This window comes from Dermacentor silvarum, chromosome 8 (genome assembly GCF_013339745.2).
Source record: "Dermacentor silvarum isolate Dsil-2018 chromosome 8, BIME_Dsil_1.4, whole genome shotgun sequence".
Lineage (NCBI taxonomy): Eukaryota > Metazoa > Arthropoda > Arachnida > Ixodida > Ixodidae > Dermacentor > Dermacentor silvarum.
Window position 1 is genome coordinate 138,703,797 of NC_051161.1, and position 20,593 is coordinate 138,724,389.

The following is a 20,593-nucleotide window of genomic DNA, read 5'->3' on the forward strand; positions in this document are numbered from 1 at the left end:
GGTGCCAACGTGCAAGCGCTGTGCTTGCATGTAGGCTCCCTAGACCTGCCGAGGATGCGAGCGCCATCTAGATAGCATGTTCGCCAGTAAACTACCAGAGCCATGGCCTCCGAGATGGCGGCTCGCGCACGTTTCTCTCCGGCCATCCGAATCGCCGCGCTCCCCCGCAAAAATACGAACATCCCGTCGCGCGCCCGGCTACCGCGAGATGGCGCACTCACTTGGGATTCCGGCGGCAGCGGAGACCGCGGAAGATAGCAGAGCGGGCGTATTACAGCGTGCGCATGTTTTTTTTTTTTTTCTGCGTACGAGCAAGCATTGCCGCCAGGATCTTCTGGATTCACTGACGGCAAGTATTTTTTTTCTGTTACTGCATTTATTTTGGTCCAATTTACGGAGAAAAGCACGGCAACTGCTGAATTTTCCTTATATAAATTATTGTAAGGAGGTATTAATTCGTCTGTGGTAGTGTTACTTTTTTTTCATTACCGTCCGTTTTGTCTCGGCGCGAAATACCTTGATTTGAGAAATATACAGGGGCGTTCTAGCATTCATCTTTTCTGGAGACGTGTATGGGTGAAAACTGGGCTAATTTTAGTCGTTGAATCGTATTGCCCTCCTATCGTGACACATCGTTGTACTATTTGATCGCGTACGAATATTTATGAGTTGGTCAACCGAAGCACGGTTACGCTCTAGATAACTGAGTGCCCTGGTGATGTCACTGAAGTAAGATGATAAGTAATTTTGCCGGAATATTGTTGAAGGCTTCGATTAGCCGACCTACATTTACTCCACACGTCGTTCACAGTGAAAGTGCCTGAGTTGTCATCACCTCCTTTTTCGTCATCCAGATTTTTGCTTACGTCTTGGTAGCACAATGGCAATATCAGTAACTGGTTCATTTACTGTGCTCTCGACTGCACCTAAATCAATCAATCGATCATAAATGAACAAAACGCGCCTGTAACCAGTCCGTGGTCGTCGCAGAACCGGCGACTTTCAGTCTAGACCACTGTCTAGACGTATGGCGACCGCCTGCAACATCCTCCCTGTCTCATGCGGCGCGACGGTAGGTAGTTGGAAAGGGAAACTGGGGAAGCCTCGTGGGCGAGTGCGAAGCATTGTGCGCTTTGCGAGCGCGGCTTTCGCGCCAGACTTGATGGTCGCGAGGAGAGAGCATGACGATTGATGATGCCGAGTGCCGAGTTTCGTCGGCTCAGTTAGCGTTCCCCTCCAGCGTGCGCTCGACCTTTGTAACGCGCTCATGCTGCGGTTCTTGCGCGGTTTTTTATCTTGCGTGCTTGTGTCGCTGGCGTTCTGCGTAAACAAGACAAAATTTTGGCGTGAAAGTAGAAATGAATGTTTGATTCAATAGCAGTGATTTATTAATTGAAGTTGCAGACTACTTACGGCTATATAACTGAAACTCTGTCAGTGCTGTCTTTTTTTGTTGTTGTTGTTGTTGTTAGAGAAAATGCTGTGAGGTCCTGTGTCTTCTCTTTAATTTCAGGAATATGGCATACTTCTGCATCATCGTCAGCCTATATTTATGTCCACTGCAGGACGAAGGCCTCTCCCTGCGATCTCCAATTACTCCTGTCTTGCGCTAGCGTATTCCAACTTGCGCCTGCGAATTTCCTAACCTCATCATCCCACCTGACTTTCTGCCGTCCTCGACTGCGCTTCCCTTCTCTTGGTATCCATTCTGTAACCCTAATGGTCCACCGGTTATCCATCCTACGCATTACATGGCCTGCCCAGCTCCATTTCTTCCGCTTAATGTCAACGAGAATATCGTCTACCCCCGTTTGTTCTCTGATCCACACCGCTCTCTTCCTGTCTCTTAACGTTACTCCTAAGATTTTTCGTTCCATTGCTCTTTGTGCGGTCCTTAACTTGTTCTAGAGCTTCTTTGTTAACCTCCAAGTTTCTGCCCCGTATGTTAGCACCGGTAGAATGCAATGATTGTACACTTTTCTTTTCAACGACAGTGGTAAGCTCCCAGTCAGGATTTGGCAATACCTGCCGTATGCACTCCAACCTAATTTTATTCTTCTGTAAATTTCTTTCTCATGATCAGGGTCCCCTGGTGGCGTGGAGTAGAGGTAGAACACCCGACTTCAAATCTGAAGGTCGTAAGTTCGAATCCTGCTCCATTCCACTACATTTTCAGGCATGGAGTGGTGCCTGACACCGGCAAAGGAAAAAAAATACATATTGCCGAGAGCTAGTGGGGCTATACTAGTTCAGGTGCAACCAAACTAGGCAGGCCCACTAAGCTTCATCAAAGTCACTCCCTCACCAGAACAGGAATTGGCCTCCCTGGTGCAGTATTCGGCCACTACCTCCCTCATGACTCCGACAATTAACCCATGGCCCTCAGTTCCCAGTGGCTGCGGAGCACCTGACCAAGGCGGCGGTCAGACCTGCTACGCGGAAGAGGGTGCTAAGAATCTCTGTGTCAAGGCAGGCCGCCAATGGAAACTAAACCTGGCAACGTTCAACACGCGCACCCTCTCGCGTGAGGCTAGCTTAGCAGGACTATTTGAAGAATTATCAGGCATTTCCTGGGATATTATTGGCCTTAGTGAGGTTAGAAGAACTGGTGAGGCTTACACAGTGCTGACTAACGGCCACGTCCTCTGCTACTTCTGCATACCCTTCTGCAAATCGAATAGCAAAAAGAAGCTTGGGATCAGTTTTCATGAATTTCCGGGAAATAAGACGTATCGGCAGGCATGGCTGAAGGCTATATCAAGAAAGGATTTCGTTCCGAATGAAAATTCTAACACCAGTTTAGTCTGCAGTCTGCACTTTGTCGATTCTGATTTCTCTCGTTCCACAATTAAGCGGCGACGCCTCAAGCCAGATGCTGTGCCTAGCGTTTTTAGCGAATACCTACGCTACATGCAGCCTATTCCGCCTAAGAAAAGGCGTAAATTAGAGCGACAGTTTTCAATCTCTCATCAGAAAACCCCAACATCAACCACGGCACCAAAAGAAGGACGCGAGGAAAATGCCGCTGAAGATTTCCGCAGTCAAGATATTTGCGCATCACTTGTTTCTACAAACATTCTGGCAAGTCATCCATCAACCCCAACGCGGCCATGTCCTAACGATGCAGACGCCACCCAAGAAGCTGCGGTTTCAGTAGAATCTGCCGTACAAACTCATTCTCTTACGCCACGTAAGCGTTCTGATGTCATGGCTATAAATCGAATGAGATCACAAACGTTTAGGATTAACAAGAACATTCGAAAACTACGAAAAGAAGATGAACGACTCAGAAAGAAGCTTGCAAAGTTCGAAAATACCACAGTGCATTCAGCGGTAAGAAACTGTTTGCAGAGGGTGGGCAGTTCAACATTTTGCCTTGAAGACTGCTTGATTGAGCAGATCTTGAATGCAGGGAGACAACGTCCTGCGTAGTCCCCAAATTTTGTTAGGGAATGTGTTGTTCTTTATTACTTCTCTCCGAAGGCATATCGCTACATACGCACTAGAGGTCTAATAAAACTTCCGTCGAAGAATACTTTGTAGCGTTATGTTGGCAAGTCATGTAGCGACAGTGGTGTCACTCCACTAATGAAAGAACGTCTCAAAGCAGAAGTTAATGAGCTCAGAAAAGAAGCACGGCTCTGCTCACTGGTTGTAGATGAAATGGCCATATCATCTAAATACATACATGACCGAAAAATTGACTGCTTCTTTGGGCAACAAACCGCCAGAGATGACCCCACTGCGCAAGGAAACACAACACTTGCAAACAAGATGCTTTGCCATGTGGCCGCAGGTTTGTCAACAGCCTAAAAAATCCCATGCGGCTTTTTTTTACTAATAGGTTGAGTGGTAAGAATCTATATCAGCTAACAACTCATGTGATTGCAGAAGTGGAAAAATGTGAACTCCAGGTCGTACGCATCGTCACGGACAATCACAAAATAAATGTTACTATGATGCGCCACCTCGGCAATGGTTCTCTTAAACCAGTAGTAACACATCCAACCAATGCAAAAAGGAAACTGTTCTTATCTTTTGATCAGTACCACATACTAAAGAACGTTCGAAGTCTCTTTATGGAAGGCAATATGACCGACGGAATGCTACCAATAACGGGAAAGTTCGTGAAACAGCTCTACGAACTTAAAAAGAACGAGACCGTAAAGCCCGTGCGGTTCCACACTCAGAAGCATGTTGAACCCACAAACTTAGAGAAAATGCACGTCGGAAGAGCGGTGCAGCTTTTTTCAAACGAAGTGATTTCTGCAGTAGAATTTCTGAAGGACTATCCCTCTTATCACCAAAAAGCAGAAATGTTCCGAAATGCAGGCGCAGCAATAAATTTCATGAGAATGATACAAAAGTGGTTTGCCATTCACAACGTCGCCAACAGAACCGCACATGTAGAGCTTAGAAATCCAGACCAAACGCCGTTCTTTTTCAATACTGATGAGCGCCTGCAGTGGCTTGAAGAGGAGTTCCCGCAATACCTCCAAGCCATAAACGAAGCCTGCAAATGAAATGCGAAGAAGTTTCTCAGTGCTGAGACATATGAAGCGCTACTCCTTACTAGCCAGTCCACCGTACTCTGTGTGAAGCATTTGCTAGATAGCGGCTTTTTCTATGTTCTGACAAGAGACCTTTCAAGTGACTCAGTGGAGCTGCTTTTCAGTGCGCTGCGACAAATGTCAAGCAGGCAACGACTGCCTAGATGCCAGGGCTGTCACCTTCAGTCTGGAAAAGATACTGCGAACTGGGATTCTGTGCGCATCACAGGCCTCGAACGTTGGGACAAAACAGAGTGTTTTCAGGTATTGAATTATTTTCTTCTACTCATATATGGCAAAATTATTTCTGCGTGTTCTTGTGCGCTTTCGCCAGTTTTTGTTTCTACCCCAAGCACTACTCTATATTGTACCTTTATCATTTGGGAAGTTCCACCCATGTCTAAGGCACCAAGAACAGATTGTCTCATTACGTAGACTATACAATGTCAGTTTTACTTGGTACGTAGCTCACTAAGGGTGGTTTGTTTGCAGCATACATAGTCCATCTGTCATTGTGAAGTTTCCTGCCACATCTGCACCAGAAGGCCCACTTGGATAAGCCGTACGAGTGAGGTATGCTTTTTTGCATCGTATCATCTGCGCTTGAGCTCTACACACAATTTCACTGTTTCGGTTCAAGCGAAGTCTTTATATTTTATAACTCACATTTTGATGGCGGCGTCGTACACGGAAAACCCGGCGCCACCGAGCCAACAGCACTCCAGGCATGCACACGCAAAGCTTTGCTTCCCCTTATTTTCTTAATAGGGCAAGAAATCCTGAATTTTTTACATTCTTTGCAAAGAAACGTTCCTGTCCTATACTGTTTCAGTTTGGCTCCACCTCCTGACGTACTGGACAACATTGACGCGGTGCTCAATGTCTTCAGTGCAATGCCCGGTTAGTACGCAATCATTCACTTTCTGAAGTCATTTATCGAAAGAAAATAAAAGACAAGCAAAGAACGCTTCACATCAAAGCAAGGTAACGTCCTCAGCTTCTTCATCTGATATCAAGCGCTGTTTCGTCGCCTTAACTTCATCTGTGCATATCAAATATGTACGCTCGCAGGCAGGCTGAAATATACAGGTCATCGTACGCTACATTAGTAGAAGCTTACTCCTACGCAGAATGCTTTACTCGATTGTAATTTTAAAGTTTCTTTAGTTTCAGAGCTGACAGTCTCTGAGATGGGTGCGCATTCTTTGTTAAGTTAAGCTGCCCTTCAAGTTTCACTTGAGCTTTGTGTGTTTGGAATTAGTGCATGAAGAGGCCTTAACTTAGTAATTTGCGCAACGAAAGCGGTTCGATACCCGTTATTCATGGATGCCAAATTAACCTGACCTCACTAAAGACGTTGTCTGACAATGCCCAGTTACTACAATATGAAATTTCCTTTTTTTATTGATCATGCACTTCACAATTTTTTTTTCCAGCGCGGAAACTGCTCTCAACCGTAACAAATGCGAGCATCGCATACATCGCCGGCTTCGTGGCAAAGGCTGTTGAAGAGCGGAGAACTTGCACGGCTTGCCCTTACCTTCACGAAGCGCACTCCTCTTCGCCTGAACTTGTAGGGCTGATTAGCCTCTCCACACGAGGAGGTCTCACATTCCCTAAGCCTGAATTTGTAGTGGTTTTAGCAGCCGTGAAAAAAGCTGTTGATTTTGCTGTGCCGCACATTGGGACGAAGGATGTACGCAAGAAACTTGCAAACATCATCACTCCATAATTAATTAAGTGCCCCCTATTTATGTGCCTGGCCAGAGATGAACACGTAGAATATACAGTGTCTACCGTAATTGACAAATATGTAGGAATACTGCTCGCGAACATAGGCACCACTCTTACAGACAGGGCAGCCTACCGTAAAAAGTTTATGTCAAAGCCCCTGCATCGCAAAGTGCTTCGTGTATAGGTTATATTGACACATCGGAGAATACTTCAACGCTGTCTCGTGAGTAAGGGAATGCTTTCCCGACTAAGATGTTATCCCAATGAAGCCATCATACATGATTTTTGTCGCGTTTGGGCAGCTACTTTGTGGTGCCGTAATCTTCGTGCAGTATTTACTGCGTAGATTCGTTGTGCTTCGTTCTGTGCAAAGTTCCTATTTTTAGTTTACATTTTAGTTGTATTATGGTATTGTATTCATGCAGCACTGAGCTGTCTTATGCGAATAATGCTTTTCTTACGTCTTTGCATTTTTGTTTTATTTAATTTCCTCGCATGCATTGCAGTGCAATGATCGTTGCGCAGTGTTTACCAGCAGCTTTGCGTGCGTTATTATTTCATGATCGTAGTTTTCGCTTCAGTTTTACGATGTATATTGACTGCATGAAGGCCAGAATCGGCCACTTCACTCTGTGCGGATAATGCTTCCTTTATGCCGATGTCACTTTTTTACTTTTTTGCGCTGCTGTGACAGCATTCACCTGTTATACAATGCCTCTAAAGCATTCCGTATAGAAGGAAGTGCCTGCAAGTTGTTAATAAAGGAAATATAAACAAAGTGTTCCTAATGGAAAATTTGAGTGCTGCTGTACGTGTGTTTTCATTTCGCTATATGTTGTTACACCGAAGGAAAAAATGCACAAAGGAAGCAAGCACCGATACCTGCTTTTTGCGATACTGCTTCCAAACGGACTGCTTCCGTCGCAGGCCTTAAATCTAGCTTACAACATTATCAACATATCTATTGTGGGCTCGGGGCCAGTGGTCGGCCGAAGCCCTCAGAGAACACGTAGGCGACAAGAAAAACGCGTTTAATTTACGAAGGCCCGGCAACGACTGATCGGTCTTTAGCGGCAGGGCGAGCGCGAGCCCCGGGCGTGATCACGCCCACCCCCATCATCCTTCTTTTTTTTTCTTCTCCTTCGCTAGCACCCCCATACTATACAGCCCGCAAATTTCGAAGTATAGTAAGTTTCTAGGACATGCGGATCTCTTGCAGAGGCATCGCTTTTCTAAGTGCTCTAATAAAGGCGGCGCAAATCTACAGCAAAACCAAAAAAGCCCATTTGAGAACCGATGGCCGCAGCATTGACTTGGCCTCTCGTACACCTTGACCAGACATTTCCAAATCAGCGCGAGGTTAATAAAAGCGCAAAACCATTTTTTTCCTCGCCACCTGCAAGCTGCGCCAACAGCGCGGCAGCTTTTCCGATCCCAAGTAAGTGCGCCGCGGTGCGCAGAAAAGAGCGCGCCACGCCCACCTCGGGAAATACGCTCTCTCCGTGCGATTGGGACGGCCGGAGAAAAACCCGCCGCGCGCCCGCCATCTCGGAGGCCATGCCAGAGCGCGCTGTAGTTGGTTTGGTAGATATGCTGAAAAAGGGGTTTGTGTCTGAGTTTCCTCGTAACAGAATTTTGTTTTCTCGTACATTCAAATTAGAATCCGACGCCACCATGTCTGTAGGTTGTGGATAAGTCGTATTTTACCATTTTCTCACGGATTTCATTGTGAGAAATTCAATTTCTGTTCACCAAAACCTTGCACTATGTGGAGGGCATGCGCGGTCGGGGTGGTTCGGGATGATTTTCTCCTTCGCTAACACCTTGCGCCACGCGGAGGGTCATGTGGTCGCGGTTGTTGGGGATTGTTTTCTCCACCACGGCCGGTGACGCCGACGCAGGATATTCTGCGACACGGGGCCCTTAACGCCATCGCGTTAAAGCAATGGCCTCACTGGACCGAGTACTGGGGAGTGCGAGGATGTTGCAATTCTTACGTCATAGACTGTAGGCATGGTTTATTACCGGATTGCTAATGTGAAATTTTATGTAAAAAGCATGTGCCATTCCACTCTGTGAAGGTGGATGACCAGCGAAGCTCTTTAGCACACGACACAGAGGTGACACAGAATTTTCAACAAAGGTTCGAACATATTTATTGTCGCGATCGGTGGTAATCGCGACGATAGGTACGCACAGACATTCTTGTATCACCTCTGTTATTATTGCGATAGCAAATATATGGACGCTCCAAGCGCATTTTTGCCGTCGCCGTCATTGTCGCCTGTGATGTTCCGTATAATGTCCAACGGCGATAAAATCGTCGCCGCGTGACTTGCGTTGTGTGTGCGAGTGAAAGGCGTGCGAGGGTGAGCCGGCAACCGCAGATCTCGCGCACGCGAGAGAGGAAGGCGGCCGGAAGCGCACGGTCTTCGTTCACGCGCGAGGCACGGGGAGGAGGCGTCGGAGACAGGAAGGGGGGGGGGGGGGAGGGTAGCGTTCTGCTTCCACGGCTGCTGCTCACGGAGCTACCATGAAAGCGATCTGCGACGTGGCCGAATTGTGCACCCGCGGCGCCTCATCTCTAAAGCGATCTGCGACGGGTATAAAGTAGTGATGAGTGCTCTTAGGGTAAACACCTCATTAGTATTCACGAGCCGATAGCAGTTGATGTTTAGCACAAAATAAAGAAAACCATTATTTCGTTTATCGGCATCATCATTAGCCGTCGTATTCGGCACATCTCCCCCCTTAAGTAGAAGGTATGTTGAAGTTATACCAACTTGAAAACTAATGAGGTGTTCACCCTAACAGTGCTCACCACTGTACATGCGCCGAGTGCCGGTAGCTTCGTATGCGCTCTGCTTTCGACGTTTTGTTCGCGTTGAAGCGACAGCCAGCGCGAAGGTGTATCCTTGAGGTGATGACGCACTTTCCGCACATCGCTTGTCTTTCGCGTCCGAGTAGCCTGTGACGCCTCGTCGGGCTAAGGAGTGCAGCTTCAACATGCCTCAGCAGTGCTTACACGCGGCCAACTAAGAAAAGCGCTGCCGCTGGCGCGCTTTCTCACTCCAGCGTTTTCACAAGTTTCCGCGGTCATCGAGCGAGATGTGTTCATGTTTACCTGTACGCGCGTGACACCGCGCTTGTTGATTTAGTAAGTGAATAGTTACATCTTTATACGGCCGCCGATAAAACTGCATTGCTTACTTCGTATAGCTGTCTGCTAATTTGGCATCGCAATCGATGCTTCGCCTTGCAGGTGAAACTGCGACTTTTTTTTTACGGGTCAGATCCGTTACAGGAAGTCGATCGTGGACCCCGACATAAAACACGCTCGTGTTAAAAAGAACCATAAATCTCGCCTTCGCGCATATATAGTGTTCGCCGCAAGGGTTTCCCGGTAAAGATTACGGCTGCATAAGCAGCAATTTCCCGGAAACGGCAACTGTAGCCTACGAAGCAGGAAGTGACATTCCTACAGTTTCACATGTAAAATAAAAATAAAAATTAGCGTAACTTGCACTGGAGGCGCAATTCTAAAGAGACAGCGGAGCTGATGGGCAGCTAGCTAGTCCTGGCTTTTGGGCTAGACTAAGCACTACCAATTCATCCCCCGCATTTTACAGAATTTATTGATTATGGATTGATTAGCTATTGATTGGCTATCGCAAGGTAATGGCCACGTAATTGGCTAGGCTAAGCACTACGAAGTGATTTGTCATTTTCCGGAATTTATTGATTATTGATCGATAATTCTATAGCTATTCATTGGCTATCGATTGGTTATCACAAGGTATTGGCCACGTATTTGGGCTAGGCTAAGCACTACCATGTCATCACCATTATTTTCCGGAATTTATTGATTATTGATCGATTATAGATTAGCTGTCTATTGGCGATTGCAAGGTCACGAATTTGGGCTTGGTTAAACACCAGGAAGTGATCCCCTACATGTCCCGGAATTTATTGATTATTTGTCAATTATCGATCAGCTATTGATTGGCTATCTATTGGCTATCGCGAGGTATTCGCCAAGTATTTGGGTTAGGCTATGCACTGCCATATCATCCCTAGCATTTCCCGAAATTTATTTATTATTGATCGATTATCGAATAGCTATTGATTGGATTTCGATTGGCTATCGATCAGTGACGAAGCTTAAGTAGTCCCAACCATGCTTAGCTAGACTTAGCAAGGCTCAACTAGGAAAGTTCAGATATGTGCCATTGCGCTTGGACCCTTTCTGCACTACCGCCAGGATCGCCCACATTTTTCTCCGACGCATCAGGGACTTGCAGCTGGCATAAACAGCTCGGCTGTTAAAAAGAACCCGTCTAGCAACTTATTTCATCTGTTTTGTGATTGCGCTATGGAAAAACCACGCATAGTTAGGATCCCCGAAGAGCAGTGCGAACAGGATGAGCGGTGACGAGAACAGCAACGTTAATATGCACGACGGCTACGTGCTCAGGGCAGGCAGGACGCAGCGGTTCCTGCCCAAAGCAAGCCACGCACAGTTAAGACGCCTGAAAAGCATCGCGAAGACGCTCAGCTACGAAAAGAACAGCAACGTAAATATGCAAAACGGCGTTGTGCTCAGGCTCGGCAGTACTCAGTTCAAGGTTACGTCACATTGGTATATCGAATCAGGTGATACCACAGATTCTCTGGCCAACCACCTTCACAGTGTGGACTGGAGCGCAGTTACTTAGCTTGAAGTTTACTGTCTGTTAGCACTGATACAACTGTACGCACACCGCTGTACAGCAGGAGTGGTAGTGTGTGCAAAGCTCATTCCTGCAGTGAAACGCAGAACGCTGTCCTGGCTCCTGCAGAGCCGATTAGCGGTGGGGCAGTCGGCTTCCACGGGCGACGGCGTTCCAAGCGCGTTCGTGGCGCTTTTTCTATGCCCATCCCAGACAAAGGTCCTCGAGTGGTGGCGCCGCGGTGGATCACACTGTTTTCTATGTATGCGTACAGTGCCTAGTAGTATGCGGAAGGCCGCAAATTTTTGTAGCGAAAGCTACACTGGCGGCATTCTCGCCGTTTCGCTGAGGCCGGTGGCAGCACCGCGACCTGAGCCGTTGCCAAAGAACCGCCGCAGCTGGCTGGCAGCGTTTCTTTAAGGCCGTTTACAGTCCGACGTAACGTGAGCGCGTACGCTACGTCACGCTGGCGAAAACGACCCCCTCTATAGTCGGGCACACTGGCGCAGCCAACGTAACCGGCGGCTTCCGCGCACCCCGGCGGGCCCGGCTGCGCTGTACCTACTAGCAAATGTAGTGTTGCGGCCCGGCTCCTGGAGACCCATAATCCATTCGCGCGTTGGTCGCGTCGACTTTCGCCGTACGCTACGTCACGCATCACTGGCGAGCCGCCGGACGCTGGCTGCGTTTGTTTAAAAGCGTCTACCGACTGGCGAGGAGCGCACGACCCCCTGCGACGTCGCTTCTATAGTCGGGACTCTTCTCGATACCCACACTGGCGAATTGGCAGGAGAACTCAGCAGCCAACGTAACCGTACGCTTACGCTTGCTTCGAGGCGCGCACGTCCCGGCGGAACCCGCAGTCCGGCGCGTATCCTAATAGCCCCTACAGCAAACAAATAATGTTGCGGTTACCGTTCGGCAAATCCTGGAGACGCCATACATGCTAATCGCCATTCGCAAAGAAAACGTGCGCGCGTTCCCAAAGCATGTACCTTATGTTGGTCGTCACTTCGTGAACGGACGCTAACTGACAAGCCAACGTAAGCTCCATGCTCAATGCATTTCGCGCGAAGAAATAAAGGTGCAAAATCTGTCGAGTATAGGCCTAGAAACATAGGACCAGCGCCCACTTCGCCCTTGCTTCGCCGACGGTCGAAAACAGTCGTTCAAAGCGGCGCGCGGACTTCGGATCGTTCTACGCATGCTCCGAAGATAACAGCCGACGGCGCGCACGTCGGAGTATAGACGAGAAAACGATCGCCTCAAGGCGCTGCTGCGCCTCCTGACATAGGGAGCCTACATGCAACGCCGTTTGAGCCTACATGCAACGCCGTTTTAGGGTGGTGACAACACCAAAATTTTGACTGCTATTTACCGCCAAATTTGGTGGGAAGCTATTTTTGTCCCCAGTCTTTCTGCCTTTTTTTTTTTTGTCACGCTCTGATGTATTCGTGTTGGCACGTGATCTATTAAATTTCTTTCATTTAGTTTTCCGCCAGTGTGCACAAGAAACCTGCATACATCTTTAATATACTAGTTGCCTTTTCCTTTTATTTGAAAACATCAAACTTACTTTTCTATTGCATGTCGTGTGACACATATAAAGCAAGAAGTTATAAGGCACGATGGCGTGCTCGTGGTAGGATTATCACACGCCAAGAATGGGAACTGCATTAAGCATTGTCGTTGCCTTCCAGTTGTATATAATGTATAAAGGGTGCTTTTCGAAGTGTGCTGTAATAAAGACTGTCCTCACTAATCTGTTTAACTAAAACGTAGACGTGCCGTGTACGGCGCTCAGACGCGCCGTTTGTCTCTGGCTGCTGAGGCCAAAGCTTATTAAAAGAAGTTAATTAATTTCACGTCCCCAAGGGTTGCGGGAAGTGTGGTCTGTCGGCTGACCTTTCGCCATTTTTGTCCCCACAATTAACCCGCCAATTTAGCTAGCGGCGGCAAGTACCCTTACAAAGGCTGTCACCAGCCTAAAACGGCGTTGCATGTAGGCTCCCTAGGCTCCCTATCCTGACAGCGCCCCCAATGTGGAAATTTCAAGCAGCGCCGTCGCGCCGTGGTGCAGTCTCCGCTTTATTTACATTATTTCGCCCGCGCTTTCCTTCGCTGCTCGTGCTCACGGCGCTCCGTTTTCGACGGCGGCAGATCGCCTGCTTGCTGAACAGCGATGTAAAGACTGCAGTGCGGTTTCAAGACGGTTGCCGACGCCAACAGCTTTTTTAGTGGGGGCAACCTCAAGAAAGGGGAGCGTCTGCTTCGACACGTGTGTGGTGTTGAACAAATTGTGGGCGGTGATGTGACAGTGAAAGCCAAGTGCGTGTCGGAGGTGTCCAACAGGATTGTATACGACATCGAGTTAGAGGTACACACCGAGTTCAGTAATTTAGTCACTTTTATTTCTATATGATGCAGTCACAACGCGGTCATGCATGCTTGCAGAGATGTGCAGAGACGGTGACGATTGCGGTTGGTTTCGTTCGTCGCTGGGCGCGCACACACGGCTGCTCTCAATTTGGCTGCCAGGGAGTGGCATCAGCACTGTCGGAACAGAAAGAACACATGCATTAGGCACTAATAAGCCAATAAAATTAATTAACGATGTAAGTACTACATATGTGCATAATGCATTATATCATGCTGTATAAATATTTAATGTATATCATGCCTTATTTAATGCAGATGTTAGAGTCATGGCAACTCATTGCATTATTGAGCAAGGTATCTTTTCACTGGTCACGAGAAATCACTCGTACAAACCGCTCCGCGAGATGAACTCAGGTCACGGTAACCAGCGATTACTTTGGGACCAGCAGCACGAGCGCAAGAATTAGCGGTACGTACCTCATCAAAGCAAATCTACTTTCACGTCGGGCGAACGCCCCGCCGCAGCTAACGTAAGCTCACACCGATGGCCGGCTACTACACGAAACGAAGATTCTTGGCAGGAAGACTGAAACAGGAAGAATGTGCAAGGTGGCAGTTTAAAACACTGGTTGGATATTGTGAACCTAGAAAGCATGGCCAAGTAACAAACATAACGCGCGCGTCTCGGGCAGCTGCTTTGCGATCTACCGCTTACCGAGGCATGCGATGACCGCAGCTTGCATTAAATACGGATTGCCACCACACAAAAGACAAGTAACGTGCGGCCCATTTTGTAGCCTGCACAACAAGGAATTTAAGTTGCAGCGTTTGGAAAAAGGATATAATTATCTGGAGCTCCTCTTTGCCGATCGCTAGTGAACGAACAGTACAATCAAATAAATTCGCGGGTTTTACGTGCCAGAAGCACGAATCATTATGAGGCACACTGTAACGGAGCGTCTCAGGAATAAATTTGACAACCGGGGGTTCTTTAACGTGCACAAAAATCTAAGTAAATGGTAAGAACTGCATTCTTGCATTTCGCCCCCATTGAAATGCGGCCGCCGGGGCCGGGAATCGAGCTCGCGTCGTCGAGCTTAGCGGCGCTACACGTATGCATTTACCGCTAAGCTAACACGGCGGATGTCACTATAAGATTCAACTACGCGACACGTCTAAACAAACGGCCATGCACTAAATACAGGTACATTACTATTGCGTTTTTATCGAGCGGCCGTGATATTGCACGCGAATGCGAAACTACGTCACTTACTTGACTCGGCGCACCGCAGTTATCCACGCTTGTCGTCTGTCCTTCTCGTACCACCTCCCCGGAATTCTGTAGGACTTCACGGTCGGCTTTAGACCTTTCGAGGCTCTTGTGGCAATCAACAACAGCAGCAGTATTGCGTGCCACCTTTCCTGGTTGATGAGGTCGCGCTCGCCGTTGCGAAAAGTACGCGCACGATCGCTCGCGCCGTAGAGAACACGGGCGCGCGCTGGCCCAGCGGCGACCTTCTACACTTCCATCCTTCCACCAAGGGAGTATTGGCGCTGATACCGCGCGGGCAAACTTTAGGTTGCCTCGTCCATAGAGATGGCGTTTCGGCTGACGCAGCACAACCGGCGTAGCGTGACTGGCCGCAAACGACGCTGGCCTGCGCGCCCATACCGTCGGACTATAAACGGGCCTTTCCTCTATGGTCTGACCACCCCGCGGCGTCTTACCGGCGTCTGACCACGCCGCAAGCGGCGTCTGACACGCGTCTTTCTCCCGGCGAATTGCTTCACTGGAGAGGGTCCGGAATGCCAAGCGAGCCAAGCTAGCGTCAGAGACTGAGGAAGAGTTAGCTGTTGGGCTCGTAAAATGCTTGGACTTATCGGCTTATAATTTGTAGCTGGCTTATATTGATGAGTGTATATCTAAGTATAATAAATACAGCTAAGTCAGCCAACCAGGTGAAACTATAACTTAACCAGGCTAAACCAAGCTTTCGCTTTGCATATCCAGGGTTAGCTGAGCTAAGCCACAGCAAATTTTTCTTTTATCCAGTGGCCCTGACCCCGGTAAGGACCAGGCGTCCCACAACGCTGATGCGATGAGGAACGCCTACAGCGGCGTTGCAGGCGTCGCCCATCGATGACGCACGATGAAAGCACCAGACGAAAGGATTCAATAGATTTAGCTTTACGCTTATTCTCAATTTCGCTCAGACGACAGCATGCACGCAGCTGACCGCTTGTTTGTGGGCTTACGACGCTCATGTAAGAACAAATACCGTTTATTGCCAGGTCAACGTCTGGATGCCACATTGACGCTCGGCGTGGCTGAAGCAAACAATTGTGTTAAACGCTTTCCGAAACACATCTACATAGGAAACCAGTCAACTTCAAGAAAGCACAAACAAATCCACGCGCATTAGCTAGATGTAGACAAAGAAAAGGTAGAAAAGCAGTTCGACAATCCAGATGCTCTTCACATGTCGTTTTAGGGCGTCGGAGCGGCAGTAGGAATGCCTTCTAAAGCGCGCAGCTTTTCCAGATACAATGCCTTCTGTTGTTGCAGTTCTGCCATACGCAGTAGGTGCTGGCTGTGCTCATGGTCCATCAAGCTGCTGGACTCCAATTCACACTGGACTGATTTGTCAGCGTGTTCTACCACCGGCACCGGCTCACGGACCAGCTCCACACGCCGTTCTTCCAAGCCGCCGAACAGCGACCCGCTTAGTTCGCCGGAGAAGTTAGTTTGCAACGATGCTAGTTTTCTGGCAACGCTTGCCATGTGGCGGGCCCGCCCGCGTACCCGAGTGTCATCACCTGGGCAGCGCTTCCTTTGGCCGATGGTCCTCTCCATGTCAATGGACTTGAAGGTGCGTAATATATTCCTGCAAATTGTGAGACACGAAAGATTGCTGTACAATGAATATGATTGAGTCACCGTGAATGCTAGAACAATTAGATTTACGAATTGCACTTGCCAAAGAAACAGGAAGTGTAATGAAGACGTATAACGCTATCCGCTGCAGAGCAGATTCACCAAAGCCTGCGGGTGGCTTCTTCTCTTTGCAGCAGACGTGGCACTGGGCGTCTCTTTCGTTCACGGAGTAGAATTGATAAAACGCCGAAGCCGTGTCTACAGCACGGTGGGGACACTTCTCGGCTTGCTTGCCAGATGCGATCCACCAGATAAAGTAGCAAGGGCGCGCGTCTATTGGGCCGGTGACGGCGGCGGATACCTATCGGCGGAACGACGCAACCTCAGTTGGAACGCAGGCGAGAGCTTGCGCGGACAAGGAACGCACGCATGCCCTCACCTCCACGTTCTCCCCTCTCCCCGGTGACCTACTTTCACGCGTCAGGGCTCTGTTATACTGCGGCGTTCACAACGCGCGCGCGCGCCGGGGTTCGTTTCGTCGCGTCACGTCGGCGATGCCCCGCCGGGCGCAAATCCGCCTCCCCTATAGTCCAACGCGACGCGGCCGGACGCAGCGGCCGTAGCCAAAGCAGCGCATGCTCAGTAGAGCAGAGCGCCGCGCGGAAAGTGAGCGCCGCGTTACGGTGGCTAGAAGGGGGAGGTGAGAGCAACGGCGGCGGCGGAGTGTTGCAAGCAATCATGACAGCAGCGGCGGCGCTGCAGTCGACAGCAAGATCGCTCCCCGGGCGCGGAAGCACGGCAGTTGGTGCCGCGGGTTTCGAAACGGGCGTTTCTGTTCGCAATTAGCGCTCGCATATTTCACATAACTAGCATTAAGTTAATGCATACCGTACCTTGTTAATAGTGGAGACAATAAATGACTAGCAGATATCCTCTGATGGACTCACCGTGGTTGCTTTGTGGCTATTGTGTTGGGCTCCTAAGCACGGGGACGTGGGATCGAATCCCGGCCACGGCGGCCGCATTTTGATGGGGGCGAAATGCGAAAACACCCGTGTACTTAGATTTAGGTGCACGTTAAAGAACTCCAGCTGGTCCAAATTTTCCGGCGCCCCCCACTACGGCGTGCCTCATAATCAGATTGTGGCTTTGGCACGTAAAACCCCATAATTTTTATCCTCTGGTGAGTGGTCCAATGGTAAAGGTGCATTCGCTTCGGGCACGTCACAGCCGGCACAAAGATTTTTTGTTGGTCTCGGTCGCACGCGTTCTACGTGCTTTCCCGAATCGTCGGGAGTGAACAAAAATTATTTCAGCTAATGCGAAGAATATTATGCTAGTGGTGTCGGTAAAGAAAGCTGCACCGATTTCTAGGCTCGCAGTGAAGAGCTCCTTAGGTCATATTACTGCGACGCACTGCATCATCCTGCTCGTCAAATTGGTTTAGAAATCATTCCATATAGGAGTTAAGTAAACAACCCTAATTTAGTCGCCAATGCGATGAACTAGAATGGTGGTGACCATGAAGAATACTCAAAATAACGACAGACAGCACTTGATTAAAGGATTCAATATACGCGGTGTCCCAACTAACATGCAACAAGATTTAAAAATACGCAAATGCCCCATAGCTGGACAGAACCAAGGCAGTGTTGTTTGCCGTCGCTTGTAGATACTCAGATTATTTTTGCATTCCGCCTACTTACATAAATAGTCCTAAGTAATTATTCAACTTCTTAAATATTATAATTAGATAAAAAGTATCAACGAGAAAATTGTAGAGCAACTTGAAAAACTACCGATACAGCTTTCTGTTGCTCAATACGTGCTGCATAAAAGTGTCTTTCCGAGGGTGAAAGAATTAAGCCAGTGAATACACGCAAAGTGCCTCGAGCGGCCAGTCGCGCGCCAATTTTGCGCGTATTCGCGGGCTTCGTTCACGCTGGGAAAAACACTTATGTAACACATATTGAGCAACAGAAAGCTGTATCGGGAGTTTTTCATATTGCTCTGCAATTTTCTCATTGACACTTTTCATCTAATTATAATATTTGAATAATTAGGCAGATTCAAAAAAATAATCTGAGTATCTAGAAGCGACGTCAAAGAACATTGCCTTGGTTCTGCCCAGTTACGGGGCATTTGCATATTTTTTTAAAATCTTGTTGCATGATAGTTGGGACACCCTGCATATGATTCAACTGGGGTTTGAAGTACAGGCAGATCTTCGAAGTCCTGTCTAAGGCCTTGGCTGCACGGGGCACGGCTCACAGCCACGCTTTAAGTGCCTCATCGTCATCAGACACCGAGAAAAGGGGTGTTTTTTTTTGCTTTTCTAGCAGAAAAATAGCCTGTTGTGCAGCCCGGCGCAAAATGGTGCGTCTGTCGTCTCATGCGACTTGCCATTGCTTCTTACGGCATGGCAACGTGTAAAACTATTGTCACCACAAGGAGGTACAACTCCACAGCGTGAATGCGAACAGAAGCGAGCGTGGAGCAAAAAATAACCGATGAGAACCATGCCAACCGAGCGCACTCGCTAGCTCCGACAGCAGCCTAACTACAGCGGAGGCATCTTAGTGTCGACGCGCGCGCCACCACTCGGCATCATGAATCACTGATATGATGATAAGTGGTTCTTGAGGGAAAGGGAAAGGTTGGCGCTATCTTCTGCAGCCCTTGAGGGAGCACGGCTCAGCGCCAATCACTGCAACACGCGCCGCGCTCTCCGACGGCTGCGTTGCTCCCACCTCCCCCTTCTAGCCACCGTAGCCGCGTGGAAAGAAACACGGACGCGGTGCAGTCTGGGTAACGTCGTCGGCGCGAAAATGCAGCATGCTGCATTTCGCGCCGGCTGCCGCCGGGCCGCGCCGACGGACGCTGGTTGCGTCGGTCGCGCCACGCGTCAGACTATACAGCGCTCGCGTTTTGCTAGCGTAACGTCGCTGCGCCCAGCGTGCGCGCGCGTCGACGTTACGTCTGAGTATAACAGAGCCCTCACTCAATCATTTCGGATTTCCCGCGAAGCGCCGGTTGCTATACCTAAAGTCCCTAGATATTTTATTGCGATAGCAATTATATGGACACTCCAAAGCAGATTTCTGCCGTCGGCGTCGCCGTCGCCGTCGCCGTGAGGTTCCGTATGACGTCAATGGAGATGAAATCGTCGCCGCACGCCGCCGAACGCTGTATGTGCGAGTGAAAGGGCGCGAGGGACGCGCGCTTTCACGGGGAGTGACCGCACGGCGGAGAACAAACGCGCGTTCTGTGCCGTGCTCCCTTAAGGGCTGCAGAAGTAGGCGTCTCTTTCCTCCTTTACAATCAGCATATATGTAGAGCAAACGCGCCTTCTTCTGACGCACGAAAGGCCGTGGGGGGGGGAGGGAAGGGAGGGGACGTTTAGCTGCGGCACCAAGTACCTATTTATATCAGAGGCTCCGGCAACAGTCACCAACGCCGCACGCATTTTGTGCGAACGTGGGCAAAACGCCGACGGCGTCAACAGTTCTGCGTGTTGCCGGTGCTGCTGCATGTCCAAGTTTATACAGCTGATAAAGCTACTATCATTACTCCGTATAGCTCTCTACAAATTTGCTATCGCAATTGATGCTTCGCCTTTCAGGTGAAACTGCGACAACTTTTTTTATTGCGATAGCAATTATATGGACACTCCAAAGCAGATTTCTGCCGTCGGCGTCGCCGTCGCCGTCGCCGTCGCCGTGAGGTTCCGTATGACGTCAATGGAGATGAAATCGTCGCCGCGCGCCGAACGCTGTATGTGCGAGTGAAAGGCCGCGAGGGACGCGCGCTTTCACGGGGAGTGAACGCACGGCGGAGAACAAACGCGCGTTCTGCGCCGTGCTCCCTTAAGGGCTGCAGAAGTAGGCGTCTCTTTCCTCCTTTACAATCACCATATAGTGAGCAAACGCGCCTTCTTCCGACACGCGAGAGCACTGTGGGAGGGGGGGAGGGGGGAGGGAAGGGAGGCGACGTTTAGCTGCGGCACCAAGTGCCTATTTATTATTACCATAGGCTCCACGGCAACAGTCACCAACGCCGCACGCATTTTGGAGCGAACGCGGGCAAAACGCCGGACGGCGTCGACAACAGTTCTGCGTGTGTGCCGGCGCTGCTGTGCATGTCCAAGTTTATACAGCTGATAAAGTCTAATATCATTGACTCCGTATAGCTCTCTACAAAGTTGCTATCGCAATTGATGCTTCGCCCTTTCAGGTGAACTGCGACAACTTTTTTTCTTTCTTTAAGTAGCGACAGCTTTGAGCACCGCCGAGGGATCCTCATTGGTCGGCGCTCATTTCGTCGGCCATGTTCTTCCTAACGCTGTT

At 49.2% G+C, this 20,593-nt stretch overlaps 1 pseudogene; it reads left to right on the plus strand.

Moving 5' to 3' along the window:
• Positions 1-5,300: 5,300 nt before the first annotated feature.
• Positions 5,301-6,468, plus strand: LOC119462452 (uncharacterized; annotated as a pseudogene).
• The last annotated feature ends 14,125 nt before the right edge of the window (positions 6,469-20,593 follow it).